This window comes from Acanthaster planci, linkage group LG12 (genome assembly GCF_054643075.1).
Source record: "Acanthaster planci isolate LZ-2023a linkage group LG12, COTS_SCS, whole genome shotgun sequence".
In the NCBI taxonomy this organism is placed as follows: Eukaryota; Metazoa; Echinodermata; class Asteroidea; order Valvatida; family Acanthasteridae; genus Acanthaster; species Acanthaster planci.
This window is the reverse complement of record NC_141788.1, coordinates 7,629,770-7,653,165: the sequence shown is the minus strand read 5'-3', so window position 1 is coordinate 7,653,165 and position 23,396 is coordinate 7,629,770. Positions and strand designations below refer to the sequence as shown.

General features: G+C 45.0%; 1 protein-coding gene and 1 long non-coding RNA gene across 3 annotated transcripts in view; both read left to right on the top strand.

The window, feature by feature from the left end:
• LOC147797114 (uncharacterized) overlaps window positions 1-21,654 on the top strand; it is a 69,005-nt gene extending 47,351 nt beyond the window's left edge. The window contains exons 4-5 of the long non-coding RNA XR_015427311.1: window positions 21,012-21,155; window positions 21,498-21,654. This is a non-coding gene — a long non-coding RNA (uncharacterized LOC147797114). The remainder of the gene's footprint in view (window positions 1-21,011; window positions 21,156-21,497) is intronic.
• Window positions 1-23,396, top strand: part of LOC110977742 (allatostatin-A receptor-like) — a 103,865-nt gene that overhangs the window by 16,242 nt on the left and 64,227 nt on the right. The gene's annotated exons all lie outside the window — the stretch shown is intronic.

The window sequence follows — 23,396 nt, the reverse complement described above, 5'->3', positions numbered from 1 at the left end:
TTGACTGAAATGGCTTCATTCGAAAGGATAAAAGGATTCGAGAACCGAAATGATTCCCGCATATTTTGAATTTTAAAACATTTTTTTTAGATTCTGTCTTGTTTTGTGGCCTTAAAATCAGCCCAGGTAGTGGCTCAGCGACAGGATGTATGGCTTAATAGTCATACGTGTAGGCCTATACATTTTTGAATTCTTTAATTTTGGTTTGTGAGATGAAAAGAATTCACGGAACTGGAGTCGAAATTAAAGCTGCCAGCAATTTCTATGCCGCCTCCATCAGGTACGCTCCGTTTGTCAACAAGTGAACTATGGCCAAGGTAATGTACACAGGAAGAGGGCGTGGCTACGTAGAGAACGGGGTTGCGTGCCTCAGTAAAAAGCAGATAGAGTGGGGATCAGTCAACAAAAAAGTCGAGGGGCATACCTGTTGATTCCCTCCGAAAAAAGACTGTTTAGTGGGATCAAAGGTCGATCTGCTTGTTTGTTGAGTCGATTCCCAACGCGGGTAGCGCCCGATAGTATGCTTTTATCCGATTACAGCTCCCTTAAATTGAGATTATGGTGTTAGTCGGCCGTTGGGTTTCGTCTTGTACTCATGGCTTCCGCAATTCGCTGTCATCTGCCATGCCGGCGATTTGCAGCCCGGCTTCTGTTCGCGCCCCACACGCCAATGGACGAGTCCACCTAGCAGTGGACGGCTCGTGTGAAAGCGAGAGACGCTCACGCAGCCTCCAGCGTCTTCCTCTCTCGCTCGCGTCAAGGCGGCAGTGTTCGGGCAGACGTCGGTGAAGTCGGATGACGTGCAGGGCGCCTGCCCCTACGACGATCTACTACTATACCCGTAGACTATCGGTTCCGTGGCACGCAACCGAAGACGCCTTCTCTGGTATCACAGGGTGCCCAGGACGGATGCCAGTATAGGATTTCGTTCTTGCTGAAATTCTTTTTACCGTGACAGCTACCAGAGGGGGAAAAAGACGAGAAAAGGAGCCGGCCCGCTGGTAGGATAGATGTTTTTTCACCGAGATTGCTCAGCTGTGTGAGTTAACACCGGAAGTAGTTTCTCTCCGGTACTACCGTGAAAGGCCCCAAGCCCGAGATTGCCCGGAGGTTTTGGCGCCCTTTCGGTGAGTAGAATTCTACCGCTGCGCGTATTTTACCACGCTCTCCCTCGACTCGAGAGCAGTGGCATTTTAGTGTAGTTTCTTTGAAGAATCTATGCCTAGCTCATCCTACATACCCCAGACAAAACCCCTGGAATACCAGGTGCAGCGTTTGACTCACCTGATTTTTTTCATAAGATGTCACTTGTGGTGTGTATGGCTTCCCTCCATTCACCATTCTGGTCGATACAAATGTCCTGTCTACGCGAATTTGAAATCGTAAATCAGCACGCCAGGGCACGCATCCACACTATTAATGGCTCGATGCTCGGTGAGAAAGGAGGCCGTTAATACCTGCGCAGCACGTGCTTTCTAATGTGCAGAAAATAGGGTGAAAGTGTGCCTTTGAATAGATCGTGCAGCTGTGGAGTATGCTCCGCTCTTTAATGATGGGTAGCTACGTTCAATTTGAGTGCCGCCAGCATACGTTTTGGTATCGGAGTCCAGCAATGAAATAATTCTGTTGAATGGTGGGACATGTTATGGGACGAGACCGTGCGAAGCGCAACAAGTACATAAAAAACTGCGCTCTCCCCTAATCGGTTTTTATCCGGGTGATATCAGTTTTTTCACCCGTATCAAATCGCTCAGACATACCTGGCACAACAAGTGCTAAGCTTTTCCTTAAAATGTCAACATGTCATTTTGTCAACCTTCACTCTGTCATTTTAATGAGGACGCGACTGCTTATTTTAAGGAGGCCGAAATAACCATCGTTACGCATCCATTAAATATCGCCAATTAGATTACAAGATAAATATTCCACCGCTGGAAAAAATATCAGAAATTAGACCTCAAGTAGGCTATCGTCGCGTGCACGCGCACACTAATGATTGTTAACAAGGCTTTAGTTTCAGACGGCCCGAATATGATGCTTTTTAAGTAGCGATGAAATATGGGTGAGGCCGGAAATGATAGCCCAGGAACGTCTGGTGCGTGTTTTTGTTTCATGTTCGTCCATGCATTTTGAAGTTTGCAAGTCGCTTTGGGGGAGAGAATGTGAGTACGGGAATACACACGTCGCGAGATTAACGGATTATGTAGTCGCATCCAAACAAGCTGGATTTCCTAAGATACCTTTCTGATGCCATCCTGGCGTCCATGGTCTTGGATGTTTTGACGGGGGCAATATTTGCCCAATCTGTAGCTCATTAGGCGGTCCAAATAACCAAAGTAGCCTCTGTGAATCGGGGTTATATTCTTGAAATAAATTTTGCAGAGTTCAATCAGAGTATAATTGCTTGACAAATAAACAGAAAATGTCAGGAATTTTCTTCTCTTTGTTTCTGGTCGGCGACTATCAACCGTGAATCGCTTCAGAGGCAGATTACATGTGCATTCAAGATTATTATCGTCAGATACTCTCGTTCGAGTTGGAAGACAGAGAACTTGGGCAGTGAAGCCATCCTCGTTAGACAGCGAACAAGAGGTTGCGGTTGTGGTTAAACCAATACCCCAGGTTGGTATGGGTGGTGGTCACCTTTCTCTGGCTAATCATGTCAAAATTACAGTTGCAAGAAGCCAGTTTTCCTCTTTTGGATGGTACTTTGCTGGAAGATGTACATACATTAACACGGTAGATATTTACTACATCCTTTCAAAACTGGAGATTCCGAGTAGCAACTTCACAATTATTCACATGTTATGGGGGTAGGAACTGTTGTTTTTGATGGTAGAAAACACTAATGGGTGTTGTTGATAAAAACTGAAGTCAGTGTAGAGCAACGATTAGCAACGATGCAACGATGTAGAATGCAGATACTCCAGAAGAGTTTTCGGAAAGTTGTCAGTTCGCAAAGGACAGGAATGCAACTGCCAGCGCCCACGAAACACAAGGTTTAGTTTGCGTGTCCAAAGTGACTTTCTTTCTCGAAGCATGCGTCAGCCAAAATGGTCCAAGCTTTTTGCACTCCGCCCGTATCTTTGCCGTTTGGATCAAATGATATATCTTTTGATACCCAGACCTTCGGGCGACAACTTAATTTAAACTTGCTCGGCAGCGACAGAACTTGTGTGTCATTTCAGTTTTCCGATCGGAGGGCTTTAGGGATTTTTTTTCGGTTAAGGCGATCGCGGCAAAACTGGGGTAACGTTTCCCGGGTTTTCTCCTCTTGACATCATCGGAAAGCATCAAGACCTTTGTATTTTAATTGCTTCGAAAATTCTCTTGTTGCAACAGGGAAAATCTTTTCTTGTTGACAACAAAGATCAGACAGAAAATATGTACACGACATGGTTTAGGAGCAACATGGTGTCCAGGATTGTCTGGCAGTGCCAACGTCGTATTGTTCCAATGCTTTTAGTTTAAAACGTGCAGGGCTGTTAAACTAACAATGTTGGCCACTTGTAAAGCAATACTCACGCAGGAAAAATGTCGCCAGATTTCAAAGGTCGGACAAGAAATCGGCGATAAAAAGACAAGCCTGCCATTAATCTTAACCTTCCATAACATGCAGCATGTAAACCAGATAATTTAATACAACCTAAAAAGAAAAGTCAAGTTGTGTACATATAACTCAGTGCATGTAGCATGCATGTACGAGTAATTCGTCGAACAAAGTCCGCTATTCAACCCCTGTGGTCGTCCAAGTTCGAGTGTCGCTTTTTATCTCAGAGTTTACTGCAATATTTGCTTGCATTCTGAAAATCGGATTTTGAAGTGCATGTTTGTTTATACGACTTGATGTGGTATACCAGGTGACAGGCTTGTATGGGGAACGCCAATCCGGTGTGCGTTACACAGTGAGCCTGGTAACAGCAGTCTGCTTTATCTGCGTTCTTACAAATCTTGTGCCATGTGCATGAGTTTACGAAGCCCACCATTTTTATCAGTTTAATAGCCCCATGTACACCGGAACTTGTTTTCGGTACACAAAAGGCCGCGATTTAGGGACCCTCTTAAAGCCGGGGGTTACAGTCCCATCTTTCGATTTGGAAGTGTAATAAGCAACGTTCATTTCAATCGAGAATGCTCATATGTATCCCTGTGGAACAGAAGCACGCACCTTAAAGATGGCTGCCGTGCACAACCTCTATCGGCACTGCGATCTTAAAATGAACACCTTTGCTCACGCATTGTCGTTAAAGAGTTAGCCTTTTACGCTTACCCTGCTTTTGAAATCTCGGCTAATTTGAATGGGTTCCCAAATTCTAGAATTGGTGTCGCAGTGATAATGTTAAAATATTAAAAAGTGTCCCGCAGGTGCTTGTTCGGACCTTTGGAACCAATAATTAGCCTTTTGCGTGTCATATTTGAATAGAATCTGGTACACTGCGTTATCTTATTGCGCATAAACAACAATTTGAATTCCTCAGACTAAAGACACTGTTGCTATACCTCCTGATTCGGGGTTTTGCATAGCAACCATAATCTCCAGAATGGACAGGTTCCTACCTGCCTTTCTTTTCCATTGAGAACAATGTATTGATGCAAGGTGTCTCATATGTAACGAAGCAAAGGCTTGCCCTGAATCATGAGGTATACAAACAGTGTCTTTAGTATGGAGAACTCAATTTCTAATGTCCACGTCAATTTAAACGACTCAGTATACGAGATTTTATTCAAATTAAACTTTTCTCGCAAAAGCTTAATTCACAGAAGTGTACACTCCTGGGCATATCTCACGGCATTTTTGACCTAGTGGTTCGTTGAAAAACTTGTCTTGGTTTCATTTCTTTTGTTGAAGGTGTCTCGAATTGATGGGTGGTGTTGCTTCAGAAATGTGCCAGCTGTTGCCAGCTCTAGTATCAATAACGAGGTCTTTTTTTCCAGTAATATCGTTTCAGTTTGCTTCGAAAAGAGCAAGCCGAGTTTTTTGTTTGAACGTCTCATATTCACTTCAACATCCTGATGAATAATGGACACCAATGTGGATGACAAATATTGGCGGTACCTTGTGATTTCCAAAGCCCAAGATTCTCATAAAAGCCTGTGAACTTGAAAGTCCATCTGGCAACTTATGACTTCATGTCACAGAGCAGGTCACAGATGTTGTGTTAACTCAACAGCATGTAACTAGTGCACGTAACTGTAGACACTTGCCCGTGAGTTCGAAGTTAGGCACCCGACAAAGATGCCCAACTAGGAACTACAGGTGCGCCACTGTTACCGTTGGGATGCTGGGGGTTGTTTGCGGCCAAGCCACTTCACCCCCTGCTCGCCTCTCTTCGTACAGAATTATACACGGGTACCAGCTTTTAGCTGGGGAGCAACATTTGATGAACTCACCTCCCATCCTCTCACAGTGATTTGTACAGCCGTTTCATGCTCTTAATTGGATACACGTGCATTTCTTTTAATACAAATAAACACTCACATGCCTGAAGACCCACAGTGGCTCGGGACTTCGCTGAAGATTCTTTTCGGGGTAGGGACTTCTGGTCCCCTTTCCCATTTTTCTTATTTCTACAAGGTCTAAAAGTTTCAAGAATTCTCTCCGCATGCCACTGATTTTTTTCTTGATGCATGCACGGGACGTTCCCTTTTTCAAAAGATCATTCACAATCGACGGTTTCCAGTGGAGCTTACTGAAACACAGTGATTTTTTTCTGTTCATGGCAGGCTCACTTACTGCTGCGGTTGAGTCGTCATTTTTCTCTCTCTCTGCCTCTCTTTTTTAAGGCACCATTCTGCATAGATTCCATTATGTTTCAAAAGACACATACAAAGGCGTCCTTTGCTGAGCTGAAATACCGAAATTGCAGGCTTGCAATTTGATAAAGGGAGAGACATTGTGAAGTGAGCTGTGTCCTTTCCAAGAATTTGATTTGCAGTTGCGTCATCGGGAACTCCTTGGCAACCATTAAAGTTCCCACGATCATGACAAACTGTGTCGGTGCGACGGTATGCTTTTCCTGGCCGCGATGGTTCGCCTGCTTCTGGATTGAATTAGTCTGGTCGGGGTGTGCCAATGGGCAGCGAGAGCCTGAGCTTGCCTCGTCGGAGACGCCTCCGCGGTAGGTCCCTGCCCTCTTTGCATTGTCACTGTGAACAACTGCACTTCTTGGAGATTACATTCGATTGGAGTAATTTGTCAGATTTGTTTCATAATATGTGTCCATTAGAAACGGCACCTGCAGAAACATTTTAACAGTCAAGTTTGATCACTGAGGTCTACGATAATATTTCATGAGCAGTTTCCTATTGAGGTGGCTTGCGTACTTTCGCACACACGTTCTTGAGAGATGCTTTCTCGAGAACTACTGAAATGCTTGGTTTATTGTGCAGGCGCAAACTCTTCGTGTACCCAACCACGATTGTCCTATGTCATCCATTGCAAGTGCTAATTAATTACTCGAGCGGTTTGTAAGTTGACATTCGTTGGTTTGAAGTAGTTCTACACACGGGTGAACACACGCGCATCGCTCACGGCGACAAATCGATCACGCTGCTGCCCAAAGGTGAGGCATTTCCATCATCCGAGCCTGTCTTAAAGTTGAATAAACTCCAACAACGAAAGATCGTTCGTGGTTAAAAATCCAGTGCCTCAAGAGCTAATATTGACACTGAACTTGAGCAAGCCTGGCACGGATCGGACCACGCACGCACCATTAATTACGGAAATCTCGCCCCAAATTTGAGACTTTTAATTAAAGCATTTTTTTTCGGAAATTAATCTTATTTGGTGTTGAAGACAGGAAGGGCACGTGTACGTGGTCAGTGGATCCCTGCAACGCTGTCGTGCTTGCATTGAAAGCTAAATATCACCCGGCAGTCCACGGCAGTGCAGTGTTTTCTAGAATGTGCATGGCTTTTCTTTTCGTTCAAGGTCCGTGCAGAAGCACCCCTCTAGGGTCGAAGTAGGGACAACGTGGGCCGACACTAAAGGCCGATAGTGGTGGTGCAGAGAGCACGAGATTTGAATATTCGGATGTCTGAGCCCAAGCTGCGTCGCAAGTTGCCGAAGCCACTCGGAGTGGAAGCTCTTTCAAAGAATCTGGCCAGATGGGCATAAGAGGAACCTTTCAACATTTTTAATACCAAACACGATAAGGTATCATTTGCATTGTGATGCTGTACTGAGTGATACACGCAAACGAAGAGCCCGCCTTGCTCTCTTAATGCAAGCTGAAACAAAATTCTGTCCAGGAGAATGGACAACTGTAGATTCGCGCCAGAATGGGCGAGGCGAATTCTCAGAGTTAAACTATTTGCCATTGTTACACGAACATGGAGTCCGGAGTCTATGACGCCCTCGCTGTTAACTTGACCCTTTGCCAGAGTGCACACCTTTGTTCCATTCACCCGTGCATGGGTTTTGGCTCCGCGAAACATCGACATACGCAATAGACCTTTTTCACCCACGTGACTAAATGTAAACAATACCACCACGACGTGTAGACCGCCTTGGCCACCGTGACGGTGATCGCATATATTCCTAGGGCCGCTTCAACCACGTGCAAACGCACGTGCGACAGCTGCATGCTTGACTGTTTAATCTTTAGTTGGTAGGCTGCCGTAATTAAACTATGCACTCATTACCATCACAACACATCATAGGTCCGTTACAATCGTGACGTCACTGGAAAAAAGGGTCTATAAGGCCGGAGTGTGGGTGTCCCTGGGATCCCTTCAAGTTGCTCGCTGTGCCTGTTAAGAGGCTCAGTAGAATCAATGTCACGGCGCTAAGATCTTAGGAAGTCTTGCAGACCTTCCCCATCCATCCAGTCACAACTACTTTGACCAAAACGACGGGGGGGACACGAGGGTAATTTCCTCGTCGTAACAAATCTGCAATAACTGCAGATTCGTAACGAATCTACGGTTTGCTGCAGATTCGTAAAAATAATCTGAACTTGAACAAAGGAGTGACAGGACAGAAATAGTTTAATGTGGGAAAATGGCGTCATGGCCCGTCTTGTGAGATTCGGTCTCCTCCGCGCCCATAAGAGCATCAGCAAGACAAGCGCCCTCGGCGGGCTGGGCCTCAACTCAAAGGAACGTGATGTCAGCCAACTCACCTTTCGGTCTAGCTTTTCATAAGCGTGCGCTCGTTTGGCGTTGGTTGGTTTTACTCTTCTTGATTTTTTTTTTATTTTTTTTTTCCATCAACCCTTAGATCCTTTTCAGGAATTTCCTTTGTTTTCGTGTAGTAAAAATTCGTGTGTGAAGCAAAATTTTATAATTGCTTCCACTGTTTTCCCAAATAATTTTCCTTGACAGAAATTTCGACCGAATGTCCCTTACATAAAAACCTTTCATAAGTACACTTTGAAAATTCGATATTTTTGAGTAAATTCAAAATATCAGTCTCGTGAAAATCTTGTGTGGTACCAGTTTAGTACCCCACAAGTGCAATGAATGTTCCTCGTGGGGCTCTTCCCATTTTTCTGATACCCCACAAGGCACCATAAACACGCTTACCTGGCCGTATAGACTGGCAACCACACTGTGATTTACAGGAGCACGCTGCCTCCCGCGCAAATATCGATCAAAGATTAATTTTGATATTCCACCCTCCTCTTCCCAGGCTGATCCTCTGATTCTGTATATATATATATATATTAACTCATAAATAAAAGACATACGACGGGGTAAAATCTCCAAAACATTACGTTTCACTCCAGAAATTGGTCCGTCTTCCTCCTGGCGGAAGTTCCCTTCAGCTTAGCTTAATGCTGTCATCAATCACGTCATTGTATATTCCCCACGACTCACTCCCGAGTCGGCTATAATAGCGCCTCTTTGGATTCAAAAGAGGCCGTTGCCAGGCCAACCCCGCCAATATTGAAATTTCCATTTTAATTGCCTCTACGGGAAGAGGCACCGAGAGGGAAGGGGGACTCCGAGTGACTTATAGGGAGGGAGGAAGCATATTTGTCGAATTAATTCTTTCGTTATCACGCCGCGTCATCCATTACTTTTGCCATGCTTTGCTTTGTCTTAATGTAAATACACCTTGCATATTTGGGTTATCAATTAGATCTAGCTTGGAAGGACCTAAATGCATTAGTATTGATATTGACAAATTGGATTTATTCATATTTGCCGAAGAGATAATGGGGTGGGTTTTAGCTAGTTTGGGGAGCGTTGAGCTCCTTGGCCTAGCTGAACAACTACAATAATTCCTATAAAGTGTTATTTTTGTATCGAGTATTTACCCCGCTTAAAATTCAGCTCGATATCGTATTGCAACCTGTGATCTTCCGCGTGGCAAAGGGTCAAGGAGATAACCCAAAATTATGGAAGCCATAACGAGTAATTTTTACCCCTAGGGGTGCACCACTACAAATAAATTCCCATTGACAGCAGTGATAAATCCCCATACTTCACAAATATTTTAAAAATACTCACAACTCTCACAGGTGTTCAGGCTGCACCGAAAAATGATGTTCCAGGTGTCCTCTTTCATTTTCCTTTCAATTTTCGGGGGGGGGGGTTGACCAATGAATTTTTGAGAAATTTTCATCAGAAGCAGACCACCCTTAAAATGCAGAAAGTATCCCTGTCCAGAAAAGTAGCCATTTCGAAAAACCATCCCTCGGCAAAATGGCTCAAATAGTGCCACTTTCAAACCCGATTGCATTCAAAGTGCTCAGAATTGGAAGCCTTGAGTCCGGCCCAGAGGTCCAGTCTCATATTTCTTCCATTCCTCAGTTCCATGGCTCTCAGGACCCTCTAATATAGAATATTTTGAGTGTATAACTTTTATTAATGAGCTCGGCGGACATATTTCTGGCCTAAATACGAGGGTGCACCCCTAGGCCACAGATAACGCTACGATATTAACGAGGCATCTCGGAATTGGATTCAAAATGGCTCCACTGAGCAATCAGTCGTTGAATGTTTTCATGTTACTTTAGGCAACAATACATATATTAGGTTAGGAGCCATTTGGTGTCCAGCCCCGAGGCTTCAGTTGCGTTATGAAAGGGGAGCACTGTCGGTGTGCCCCCACTTCCTACACGGCCACACCCTCTACATGACCACACCCTTCACAGACCTGAGGTAAGATAAACTAAGATTAATTTGTTTGTGCTCGGTTCCATTGGGAAAAGTCAGCGCGTGGCCCCGGCTCTTCGGTAAATCATAGAAAAAGGGCACAGATGGGTAAATAGACAACCCCTATGTTTCCCGTGCCACTGGATTTGTGTTACTAAACTACCACTCACTTTCGACGGCCTTGCCTATAGTACCTCTCTCCTTAAATCGTGTCTAACCAACATCAATCCATCTCTTGTCATGCATGTAATCGCCTGTCACCGGGTGCAATTTGACGGTCGGGGTGATTGACTGCAGTGGTTTATTAGTGGAGGGTCCGTGGTTCTATGGAGGCCAGTTTCGTTAAGCGTCTTTATGTACGCTTAACAACGTCACCGCTGAGCACTGTTTTTCTGTCCTGTAACAACAGACTTGTTTATATGTACGGCATGCGAGAGACACGAGCGCGATGTATCCAGTACCTCGGTATCCTTTAACTCTGTAGTAATGCATATAAATTTGCTGGAGTATTAGTGAACCAAGCATTCGTGTTAAATTGGGCGAGTCCAAGCGGTGCTGCACTCTCGTGGCGGTTGCACAACAACTCGAGGTATGGGTAATCATTGCTGTAGTCGAGTACTTTTTGAGTACCAAGTTCTCACTCAAACATCGAGCTGGTTAGGAGGAAACAAAGCTGAAAGACATGGGCAATATTTGACAGAAAACTTGGTACTCGAAACATCTTTGTTAAAGCATATTTCTGAGCTAAGACGCTTGAGATTGATTTATACGACATGCGTACATACCTCCAGTCCTGATGTGAACTGAATCTGCTTGCCCTGCTTGAATTGAATATGAAAACTTATCCCACGATGACCAGTTCTTCCTTATCAAGACTTAGGGCACATTTCGCTTTCCAAATAATTGAAAAAAAGCCGTTTTTGCGTATTGGTATAAGACTCGCGGTAATGGCATTGGTAAGAGGCTTATAGCGGGCCACGATGGAAAGAGACCCTTCACGCTCTTCAGAGGTCGAGGTGCGACTTTCGTCCTCTGAAAGTAGTTGGGTGTAGGCCTGAATAAAACAGTGCAACGGCATCCGACGGCATATTTCCTGTTTTGGTTGACGACACCCCTTCCCCCAGCCCCCCCAAGCACAAAACCCATTAGTAATTCTGTTTCTCGAATACCGCTTTCCTCTTTGTCAACAAAAATGAGTGTTTCGTTAATATCCTTGTATCGAGCCCTTTGATATGAGAAAAACTTAATCGCCTGGGCTCACCTTCCCAACGAAAACCTACACTCACAAATCGTGTTTGTTGATGTTTGTTGTCTGGAAATGGTGTCTCCTGCTCGTGTTTGGTCCCATTTATAATCCCTCCGGGTGTTTATAAGAGCTTAAATGATAAAGATGTTTCGAACTTATATTAAAGATTAGGTACCACCTAGCTTAAAAGCTGTCTTGGTATCCCATGCACCTCAGTAGTACGCGGCATTATTTACATAACGTTCGACATATGAGAAATCGATCGAGAGCCTATTTTGTAATGAGAACAGCATTCTTCTAAGGAGCCATCCGTGACAGAATAAAAGCATCCGAGGCCTGGGGCAGCAATTATGCCACTTTTAGGAGATGGGAACATTCGGTACTCCTCTGAGCAAAATATACATGTTGATTGCCCCTGGGTCATGACTGGTCGATGGGGTCGTCTGAACTGAGACAAGTAAGCACAGTGAACGGGGAGCCTCCTGCCCCCGTGCCCCTATTAACCCGATATGTTCCTGACATCACCTCCCCATACGCGGTTATCTATAAAGAGTCTTCGGGGAGGGCAAAGTGTTTTTGACGAGTTTGCCACAGCAAACCAAAAATCAATCAACGCACTCTAGTTGTCCCCGAGGTACAAAATAACTACGTCTTCAGCGAATGATGAAGTAATGTATAGGTAGGAACATTTCGCTACCTCGGGCCATTTTGTGACTCAATTACAAAGAAAAATAATGTTCTTTCTCGATTTCGATGCAATATTATCTTATCCAAATAAAAAGTCTAAGGTTTGCAGTTGATCGTTTGCCATGGAAGCCATTACTGGTTGGATAATTTTGGTCGAGTAAATACAACGCGCCCTCTTTGCATTTACACCTGCAGCGTTGAGGTGGTCCTGCGCATGCTTGGGAGGGTGTTCATGATGTCACTAGGCAGGCGGTTGGTCGGGCTCCGCGCGTCCGACACACACCCATTCCGATTCCGCACTCGAGACGCAAGCTTGCCCCCCAAAAATTGTCAAAGTTCGGGGAGACGTCCCAGGACTCTGTTGGTTCGTCTGTTCGGATTGCAACCCGACACCATACATTCGAAACATGAAGGAGGGGGTTTCTCCGAGCAGTTTGACTCCGTGGACAGTGACCAGCGCACGAAGAGCCAAAGTGCTCTTGAAGATGCACAGTCCCTTCGATTTGCCTCAACCATCTTATCCTATCCTCAGAGAGCTTCTGGGGCATAAAACACCCATCCTTCTCATTGAAGGAGGCTTTTATATGACCAGTTCTATGCATACAACAATACTCTACTTACTTGCAGCGTTATCTTCAAACGTGCGCTTGCCCATTTTTTGTAAAGGAGAAAGGGAATGCTCGTCAATTACGTAGAGTGTTTTAATTAACCCAGATGTTTGAGCTGAAGAAAATGGATTTTTGTCATGTTGATCGATCTTTCATATTTACCGGTGCTTCGACAGAGATTAAATTGGAAAGGGGTTGACTATTTATTTCCTTTTTCCCCCTTTTATATGAATTAGGACAAATATAGGGTGATATATTTGAGACAAATCAGTCATGCTGCTAGTCTTCTTGTTGTCTGGCTCTCGTTTTGAGCGCGATGAGTGGTAAGGACCAGCAAGTGACAATTCAGCCATTACGCGCTCTCTCGCTTGATGAACTCTCGCAGTGCGCCCCAACATTAAAGGAGAAGATGTGATTACGCGATCACCATTTGCCCCAAAGGTATAAGAGGAGAAAAACACCAAGAATCTTTAATTTTCAAAGGTGGAATCTCCAGAAAATTCGATGTTGCCTTCGTGGCTTGGGGTATCGAATCTCCCTGGCCGTGCCTTTAATGGTGTAACTTTTCATTCGGCGGGATCACGGCGAATTAATGTGGCTCGCTTACCGGAGGCAAACGCAGCAAAGAACGTCTGAAGAGATGAACGTTGATTGCGCCAATCAGCTTGGCGTTTCGAAGGGAGATTGATGTTGTGGCTTGGTCAGTGACATTTCATTGGACCAGAAAGGTCGAGTGTTCACTTTATACAATCTTCGTTGCATTTGAAATACGTCGTAGACTTCCCCTCGTGCGTACTTCATGACTGCATGTTTATGGCGCGCGAGCCACAACGAATCCTAGAGCGTTGCAACATCTCGCGTCCGAAATAGCTGTCATAGCAATCGAAAGTTTGTGATGGAATGAGTTTTATATATATATATGTCATGCAAGAGGAGGCCCAAACTTTTGTCTTTCTGACTACCGACATTGTTGGCCCGTCGTTTTGCACCCTCTGGGAGGAATAGCACCCAGTGTTGTTTCGACTGATTTGTCCCCCATGATTGCTTAAAAAAAGTCGTGTCACACATCAAAGGCAATCACGCCATTATGTTCCAATGTGACCCTGTTCGTCAGACGTACTTTACGCTTTGATGAAACGCTATTTACGATGCAACGGGGTCAAAAGTTGTTTCTAGTTCATCGACAGAGAAATAGAATAACATTCTTTTGTTAGTTCCACGTATAGTCTGTATGTATAATTTTACTGTTTACTGTTAATTTTCGAGTGTTCAAATTGCAAATTTAAATCGCCCCCACAGTTATTATTTGACGTTCTCTTTTTCTTTCTTTCAAGTCTGAACTTGGTGCCTTTGTTGGGGGGGAGGTTACCTAAAATATTCCCATGTATTGATGTTTGGTTAAGTCTTTCTGACATATTTGTAAAGTAGGCTTTTTTGCAAGTGGTCTTAGTCGACTTTTTTGAAAGTAATTTTAATAGTATTTATGTATATATGTATGATTATGCGCGTATGATCATTGTCATGAAGACCGCGCGATGCAAATGTTCATTTATCAGTATTATTAAAATACGGGCGATTCACAACATTGTGCCTCCAAGAGTTTGCAACGCTTCGGCCAATCAGCACGCGCGAGATCTGTTGACCCTTTCCAAACGCGCATTGGGTCGACAGATATCGCGCACTTTGATTGGTCAACGCGTTGTAAACTCTTGGAGGAGCACTATTGTGAAACGCCCGTATTGAAAGAAAAGGACAAGTCGATCGTGCGTGCAAATTATTTCAATTGGAAAGTTTTTATTAGCAAACGAACTCGTCCCCTATTTTGCGGCCAATTTAACTTGTAAATAGAAAAAAATCAATTTTGATTTCGAACTCAATCCTCCTGTAGCTGCATGGTGTTATGGTATTCGTTGGTCTCTACCCAAATCAGTCTGAAATCAATAGAAGATTAAAAAAATGATCACTGTCTGTAGTGATTGAGCCGCTAGCTCAGCTCTGGAAGATAATAGCGATTATAAATGACCTTCCCTGTGTCCGGCACAAAATCTACCGGCTATGCAATTTCAGGCAGTTAGCCATGAAAGAGAAAACAAGTCAACCGAAGCGGGAGAGGATGCAGTTGCTACGCCGTCGACGATTGCCCGATCGTAAAAGGGCGTAATTAAGTGGTTAGGTTAAGCGTGAAACGGCGGTTGCTGCTGTGTGTACGCGCGCAGCACACACGGGCTTTTCCTTTTGTCAGCGTTCCCGCCAAAAGTCAGTCGCCATGACGACGGCGTGGGGCCCGCATTTCCTGTTCATGGCTGAAAGTCATGGTACACACAGTGGTAATTATGCGCTGTCGAAAGCCCGTCCAATATTCTGCGCTTGGTATTATGTGAGTAGCATTCGACACTGTATTTACTCCACAATCCTGCTCGGTGCGAAGTAGACGATGACGCCTGAAAAGGCATATTGACAGAAGGCTTTGTAATTTCCTCGACGCATTAACCACAAGTTTATAACGCCGGCGTAAATTATTCCTCTCCGAATTAAAGTGAACTATCAAAAGCATCCATAAAAACGGGTTTTATCCTACAAAGATGATGCATTTTCTGACGAGTGTTAAAGTCTTTGGGGACTTTGTGAAATAACTGTGAGCAAGAGCTGGGAAGAGCATGCTGCGCAGGTCAGTAATGTGGGGCGCGCACGGCTTTATTTTCAGTTGAATAGGCACAAAACCGCAGCATCTTTAAGCGAAGGCGACACACCTCTGACACGGCGTGTAGCTACAGCGGTGGTCGATAATAATATCCTGTGGTACCTGTATGTATACCATCTCAGGCGTCTACGAGCTCCTAACCTTGAATTTTTTCGCATTTTTGTCAGCCGAAGGCAATTCAGCCGTGAACAAAATTTCTGCAAATGACATTTCTGGCCTGTCTGTTCCGAACCTAGCGATTAATCACAGGTTCCTACAAAGAGTCGGGTTCGGAAGGAACCATTTTTAACTTGTTATACATTTTTGTCTATACACCCCGAGCAGAAGCACCCCCTCATCGGTTGAAAAGAGCCATTTGGTTGGTAGTGTTCATGTCAGACACGATTTTAGGATTAGGTAATGAAAGATAGTAGAATCGTGACTCAGAGCCAGGTCTTCCTTGCCCCTCTTTTCTCAGGTGCACTAGAAGGTGACCGCTTCATTGCATCTAGACCTGTCTTCACTGTCTACCCTCCGATCATATCCGAGTGTCATATCGCTCGGCACACGCACCCATCGCTACTAACTCCCCCCCCCCTCTCTGTCAATTTTCCCTTTTGTCCGGCCGCACGCACCTGGTGTTCAAAACGGGGACAGACCCACCGCTCGCTTTGTCTGCAAACTCGGCCAAGCTTTCGCCTTTTTGGACGGACGTTGTATGCCGATCTCCGTTGTCAGTCAGTCTAACACATCCATGAGGTTTTATATCCGAGCATATTCGTTACTAGCACGAACGTGGCGTCCCCTAGGTCATTTATAAAAATGAACCATATACATGTACTGTCATATGCCCTTCTTTACTGACTTACTGAAATCGACACTCTCAATGCAGCCTGTGCGTGTGTCTGAGGGGTTCGTGTTAGAACAATATTGCGGACGAGCATCCCGCAAGATGCACCCCTTCAATAAATTCGGTCTGCTGATCGCGCAGACAAGTTTGTTTGGAGATCGGAATCAGTGAAGAGTAGTTTTGCTTTCAAGTCTAGGGTCTTACATACCTCGGGTGTCGAGTCCTGGCAGAACGCACCTTGCCGGCAACGCCTATACCACCCCACGCAAGCAAACAAATCCCACTGCACGGCAACGGCGAAGTTTGTACAGAGAGAATAGGCATTGCTGTCCAGCAGAGAAAGGAGGCCTTAAAAGAGGATACTAGAACTAGCCATAAAAACTCGTGGATTAGTAAGTAAGACTGTCTGGAAACAGCCAGTCATGTCGTAAATTGTTTCCCATAGTGGGCCTTAATCGCAGCGCTAGACAAGTGCCAGTGATGTGGACCAAGGCCTGTAAAACACCACGATCTTTTCCCATTACTTTGAACAACAGCTTTTATATGAATCGATTTTTCGCCATCACATTACCAGGAGTTATTCCCTGTTTCACGAATTACTGCATGCAATACAACGCAGCCAGGGCAGAGACGCGGCAAGTGCAAATCTTGATATATCCGCCGTGCGACTGTTGTTGGCAATTTGCTAAATTTGAGCGCGCATAAGTGCTAGATGAATCTCAGTGTCATTTGTAGATGTTTAGAGGTTATAATCGTCAGATATCTGACACTATCTGTCAAAGGCTTTTTTCTTGGATTTCAGTTCTGTTTAGAGCGTAACTGTTGGTGGTGGTGTATTTGACGTGGACTTGATGGCACTTATAGCCTTTATTTATGACCAGGATTTCTTTTAGCAACTGCAGCAGTCAAAAGCTTCTCGAATCCCTAGATGGCTTCCACCATCATTTCCCGTGGCGATGAAGCACTGCATGTGATGGATCTCACACAGGTGTAGGAGTTCGTTCCCACAAGAATTTCCCCAACAGTGACAAATTGAGCGCCGTCGGGCGAAATAATCGGAGCTAGCTGTGAGGGGCTTTAATGCAGTCTCTCAACGGACCGGTAGCTTGTCAGCCGACCGCACCAAGCCCGTTCCTGGGACGAGAGAGGGACTCAGACTGGCACGCGTACCCGTCCAATTTCCTTCCTTCCCCCGTTTCCCAATCACGGAATTCTGGAGTGTTTAATAATCACGTTGGTAGCACATCCGTCCAGCTGGCGGTGAATGGAAAGGGGAAATTTCCTATCATCGCCCCGTTCCTTTCTTCCACCCCGTCCTCTGCTTGCTCCTCCCCCCCCCCCCGTCGAGGGTCGCGTGTCACACTCCCACAATTTCCTCTGCGATGAAACCGGATTCCGCTGAGCCCAATTCAGGGGGAAGGAGGTTGCCACCATCTGCATGCTAACGCTGCTTTGTAAGGAAAGGAGGAAAGCGAAAACGTGGTCGTGGGGGTTTCAACAAGCAGGTGGATCTCAACGCACCCGATTGCCGATCGAGATTCAAGTTCTGTGTACACAGGCTCTTAGGCAAGATGGCATTTTTGGCGTCCTGTCAATAGCGGTTAGACTAGACAGGCATACGAAGAGGTAAACGGGTGTAAAATGATCCAAGCCGCGATATTTATACCGGGAAACTAATAGCCCCGTATTCTGAATTCTACCCACTATTTTGGCTCGTCAGTGTCAAATTAATGAACGAGTGCAAGATGTAGTTTTATCTTGCGGTGTGCATGCGCGTTTGGGTTCCGATGTCAAGGAAAGTCCGTGCTGGGCAGTGAACGCCATGCGTACAATCTCATCGACGGGGAACATCAAACTGGTGTCGTTGTCATTGCGTGGCCGTTCACGTTTTGCCACAGCGTTGTCCATCTGTTGAGTATCGAAATCGTTGGTTTAGTCCAGTTCGAGGAGACTGAATATTGGAACTGTCACGTCACACATCCACTCGTCAAGCAGAAACGTTCGCGCGTAAAAATGGTTCTTTAGCCCTATAAACCCTGAAGTTCACACAGACCTATACTGCACTGTGTATACCAGATGACATTATAGTAGTAGAACAGATACCCATATGTAGCGCCCTCCAGGGGTCGATATTGCTGCAGGGTTACAGCCGTCTTCAATCACAGCACGTATTGTGAAAAAATGTTTTGAATCACACGTTCATATTAGATATGGGAATTAATAGTGCAGAATTAGTTTGAATAAGATTAATTTTAAGAGTAAGCCCTTTTGAGCTTGCTTGGAGATGTGTTCAGGAGGGCAATAACGGTGAATCAACAGTCGAACATAACAGAACTAGGGGGGGTTGGTCACTCTAAAAATTGATGCCATTCTGGGTGTAGAAAGATAAGACTGTGCGTTCTGGATAACGCATGCCCAGGAAGTTTATAATCTATAACCGCTTGACATTCTTCAAGGTGACAGTGAAATAACGCCGCGAATTTGTAACGATGCTGAAGGTCAATCATCCGAGTTTCATTAGCCGGGTCAAGTGTTCAAGTCAGCCCAAGACGAATCAGCCAGATATGCCGTTGAATTATGCATCAAGCCACTCGAAACTATAATACTAAATATCCTGGCTGACGTTCCCAGTAGTTAATGGCGTCGATCATGAGTAGGTAAGGGCGACATACCTCGATGCATAACCAGGAACATTTTTGACGCGGATTGTAGCACTTTATTAGCAGTATTTATTGTATTTTGAAAGGAAATTGGAATTGGAAGGGAAGTCTGTTTCACGATGCATCTCTTTTTGTTATGGCACAAACGAAACATTTCTTTCAATTTGTTCCTCGTGGCTGTCGTAAACTATCGATAAGTAATGCCGACGTTCCCGCCGTGCGCTCGAGTTTTAATTAAGTTGGACCGACCATGCCGCACCCCGACCCTGAGAGGTGCTGCCGCAGGTAGGATGAGACCCGAGTTTGCCTTTGCGAATAATTAAAAAACTTCAGTTTTCAGAAGCGACTTCCCAGGCCAGAATGCACAAGCTATATATGCATGCATGAATATCGTAGACGCGTAATCTAGGAGCATATCGCTAGACTCGCTAATCTGTTAGCAGCAGATCCAACAGTTTCATCCTTCCGCAGTTTGGTTCCTCGAGGCATCCGTATAGTTATCCACTGAATTAAATGATTGGTGTAAGTAAAAATTGAAAGCATACTTGGTTTCATGACGATACTCCGGCATGCATACTACAGAGCATCAGTCCCGTATTTTGCACGAAATCCATGCACAAAAATTATTTGTACTCTACCAGAACATTTCGGTTTCCTTACATTGTAAAGGCAGATTTGACTCGTGATCGTTGAAGTATGACACCGATTTTTGCGTGAACGATGTTCGGACGAAGAGACCGCACCCGAGCCTCGAAACTTAACTAGCGGCAGGTTTGACATAGCGGTTATTTTTACACAACATAAGAGCGATAGTGACTGATAAACTTTGTCGTGTGCGGAATTCATTGAGTACCGTGTCTCTAGGATGCTATATATACGATTTTCCAGTGCTGGAGTTGAGATCCTCTTTCCGTTTAACCTCCGCCCCATTGAGGTTCGACGCCACTTGTGAAACTAATTACGTCGCAGGCCTTTCACGGCGACCGCGTTGTTGAAGGAGACACCACGAGATATATACCCGTTTTGGCATACATGTATGGGTCCTCATTGCGCGCAATCTGCACACTTTGCGGCATCGTGCCAGGGATACAGTGTTGCAAGTGAACACTCCCGTCCAGCCCCGGGGCTATGGCGGCCACTAGCTTTTTCCCAAACGTTTTGCTTGGATTTCAGAGGTCTGATCCAGTGGGCTTTTCTGGACATCGCTGGTTCATGTACACGGGAGCTTTTTTCACCGGTCACCGGAGCGCTTTCGGCGCGCCGAAAACAGATCAATGAACTTTTTTGTACGGAATTTAAAAAAAAAGGATGATTCCGGGAAACAGAATACACCCTTGAGGGCCGAGTCCCAGGCCTTATTTCATCAGGCTACCGAGGCGTAAATTTGCTCGACTTTAGAGAGGCGAGTTTACCAAAGCAAAAGTGGGGTTACCAACCCAGATTTATTCCGTATTTGTTTTTCCAGACTCTGTTTCTCGCTTATTGTGCCCAAAGCAATTTGAATTTTTTTTTAGTTTAGTTATTCCCATTGAATGCACTGTCTCCAAAAGGATTCTGTGTAGAAGAACAGTTAGATTCCCTGTGTAAACCTCCTTCGGCAGCTCCGGTGAATGATTGGCACCAGTCTTTTGTTCCAATTTTGAGGCATGCGCATCGCAGGCAGTGAGTCTGTTATTTTTGGGTCCAAATTCTGACCCTACGTCGTCACTGTCATTGCCAGCATTTGCACAATGCGAAAAGCCTGAAAGGATATCTACACCTCAAACGGAAGTATCATCCAAGGCTTCTCTGATTTCATGATAATCTCTCGATCTACACCACAGGCCAACAAGTAAAGCTCGTCTGTATAAGTCGCGAATGCTCTCGAAAAGGTCTTTATTGGATGCATCTATCACGTGCAGTCGCGTGAAGTCGCACGCGTCGTCCGATTTGACTTCATTCATTGGAAATCTACGTGCACGGTGATGCAGCTACAAAACTTGTCTTGTTCGCGCCCTCCGAATACCCAATGTCATTTGACATCTACGAAAGGGTGTAGAAGTTTTATTTTTACTTGGGTCTGCCAACATTAGGAGTCAGACAATTTATTAATGCACAGGTTTCTTCGCTTTTGTTTGAGGCGCTCGTCTTAAACCGCTCCTTGATTCTTCTGTCTCATTAAATTTGTGGTGCACAGGCTGCGACCCAATCGATGGTGAAGTCGAGTGCCCGAAACGAGCTTTTGGACTTTACTGGCACGTCTGTACATCAGAACACTATACCCGGCTAGGTAGACAACCGCTCAACTGCCGGTCCCAATTAGTTCGGGAGACCCTAACTGGTAAGGAGGTTTTAATTCGCGTACAGCCGCTTTTCCGAGCAATTGAACCCCAGCGACCAGCGATAACTTCGCCCCGAATGTGCCCAGACATACGGGCAGTTGAAAGGCCATGATATGCAGCAAGCCGACTGCATATAAATTAAGATCGCCCTTCATTGAAGCTTTTTTTGTCCTTTTGCCGATTCTTGCATTCTTGCCTGGAGAATCTCTTCAAGATCGCTTCACTGGTTTCAAATGTGCCCTAAGCACTGCCACCTTACCAGTCTGACCTTTATAAATAGACACAACTCATGCTTAGGTTTTCTTTCCACTCCCTGCCGTTTTGTTTAATGAATTTCGCAGACGGTCCCCGGTAGGCCTGCCGCGTGTGGCCGCTTCCGCATCGCTGCTGCTGCCGAAGACCGCTGACGGTCAAGAGGAACTCCACTCCTCAACTCGGGGCCAGCTTCCAGCACCGCGGAGAATTCCTTACATCTCCTCCTCCACAACCCTTCCATTCCTCCCGGTGAGTATTTTTCTGCTCTCTCTCTCTCTCTCTCTTTCTTTCTTTCTGGCTCTTTTATAGTCATCTCGATAGACTGCACCCACCACGACGATTGATGATTCCCCGGGCTTTTTTACGCCTCCAACCCCGGCCAGACGTTTGAGCTTTAACGGCCCGGTAAATTGTTTGAATTTGTTTATTTAGCAGCCAAAAAGAGAGACAAAAATACCCTCTGAGCAATTCTTTACCGTGTGAACTAACTGAGCAATTTTTTTACCAAGCGAACAGCGGCCCAATCTGATCTGAGGGGTCAATTAACATCAATATTGCATATGCGCTTGGAGTGGTTTTACTCCTGTCGTGCATAAGTTCTACACGACACCTTAACTAAGACACAGAAAGTGCAATGAAGAGAAATTATACGTCACGGGATTTGGAGCAAAGCTTTTAGTGCCATCAATTTTTTTAAAAACACAGCCTCAAGATGTGATGGGCACCCGTGCAGAAATCCTGTGTCACTATCTTGACTACGCACGAGGGGCCATTTGACAAAAAATGCACTCAGAACACCGATGTACGGACGGCTTCGTCAATTAAACATCGCACGCTGAGCTCTACGTGGGTTTTTGTATTAATAGGTAGACACATTTATCCATTATTCCAGTGACGCTGAGTCAGACCTTGCATTTCACGGCCGATTTTATTAGATGATTCCGATCATTTCGTCCCTTTGCCTGCTGACAAGTGAGCGCTAGGTAGAAGCCGTTTTCTTCATGCCATTCCATTACGTCCATCATACGGTCGCAGAACACCTCACAATTCAACCAAATCCCCCTTTAGTTACGCCGCCTATCTGGGTTACCATTTATATCCCCCTATTGTCAATTTTTAACATACTTTTAAAGAAATGAAACTAAAAAATCGTCTGCCTAACGCTTTCTCCAAGGTTGAGTGCTTTTTGATCTTAGAAGTATGTCACTGAAATGTGGCTTGTAAGAATAGATAATGACACCATCCCACAAAGTGGTTGAGAAAGAATGTTTTCAAATGAATACAAGTTTTGCATGGATGGATTTTTATTTAATAGTTACTGATGGGCACCTTTAGATTTCAAAAGTAACGAAAGAAAGACAGCATTTCTGTCGAAACTTATCACAAAAACGTAAACAACCGTGATTGGAATCGGTCGATTGTTGGGAAATTTGTTTTTGTCAACGCGGATGTCTGTGGTTCTAAGAAATTTTCGTCCTTGCCCTGTGTTTAATACGAGGAGCCCATGAGTTACAATTTAATGAACGACGACAGAGTAATTGCTTCCTGGGGGACTTTTCGGCGGCGAACGGTTGTTCAGATCCTGAGCTGTGTCTTTGTTTAGACCCCTCTATCAGACTAAACTGCATAGTGCTCTCCGAAATGAGTATTCCTTCTTTTACCTTTGCATGATTCTCCCTGGGGAAATTCCCAGTGATAAAAAGACGATGTGACACACAATAGCTCAACTCACTACACCGAATTCATCACAACAATTTCTCTCGTAAATCTTGATGTTGTTCGTCGTTGAATGAGTTTGCCTGGCCGAGATATCAATTGATGGATTTTTTGGGCCGGTTCATTGAATTCAGGTGTCACAGCCAAAGCTGTGCCTGACAACAGCCAGCAGCGTTTATACAGCACTCATGAGCTATTTGCACGGCTGTAGAGCACACACTCTAGCGGAGTGTTCACCGAGTCGAGCGTTGATAGGCCGGGTCCGAATT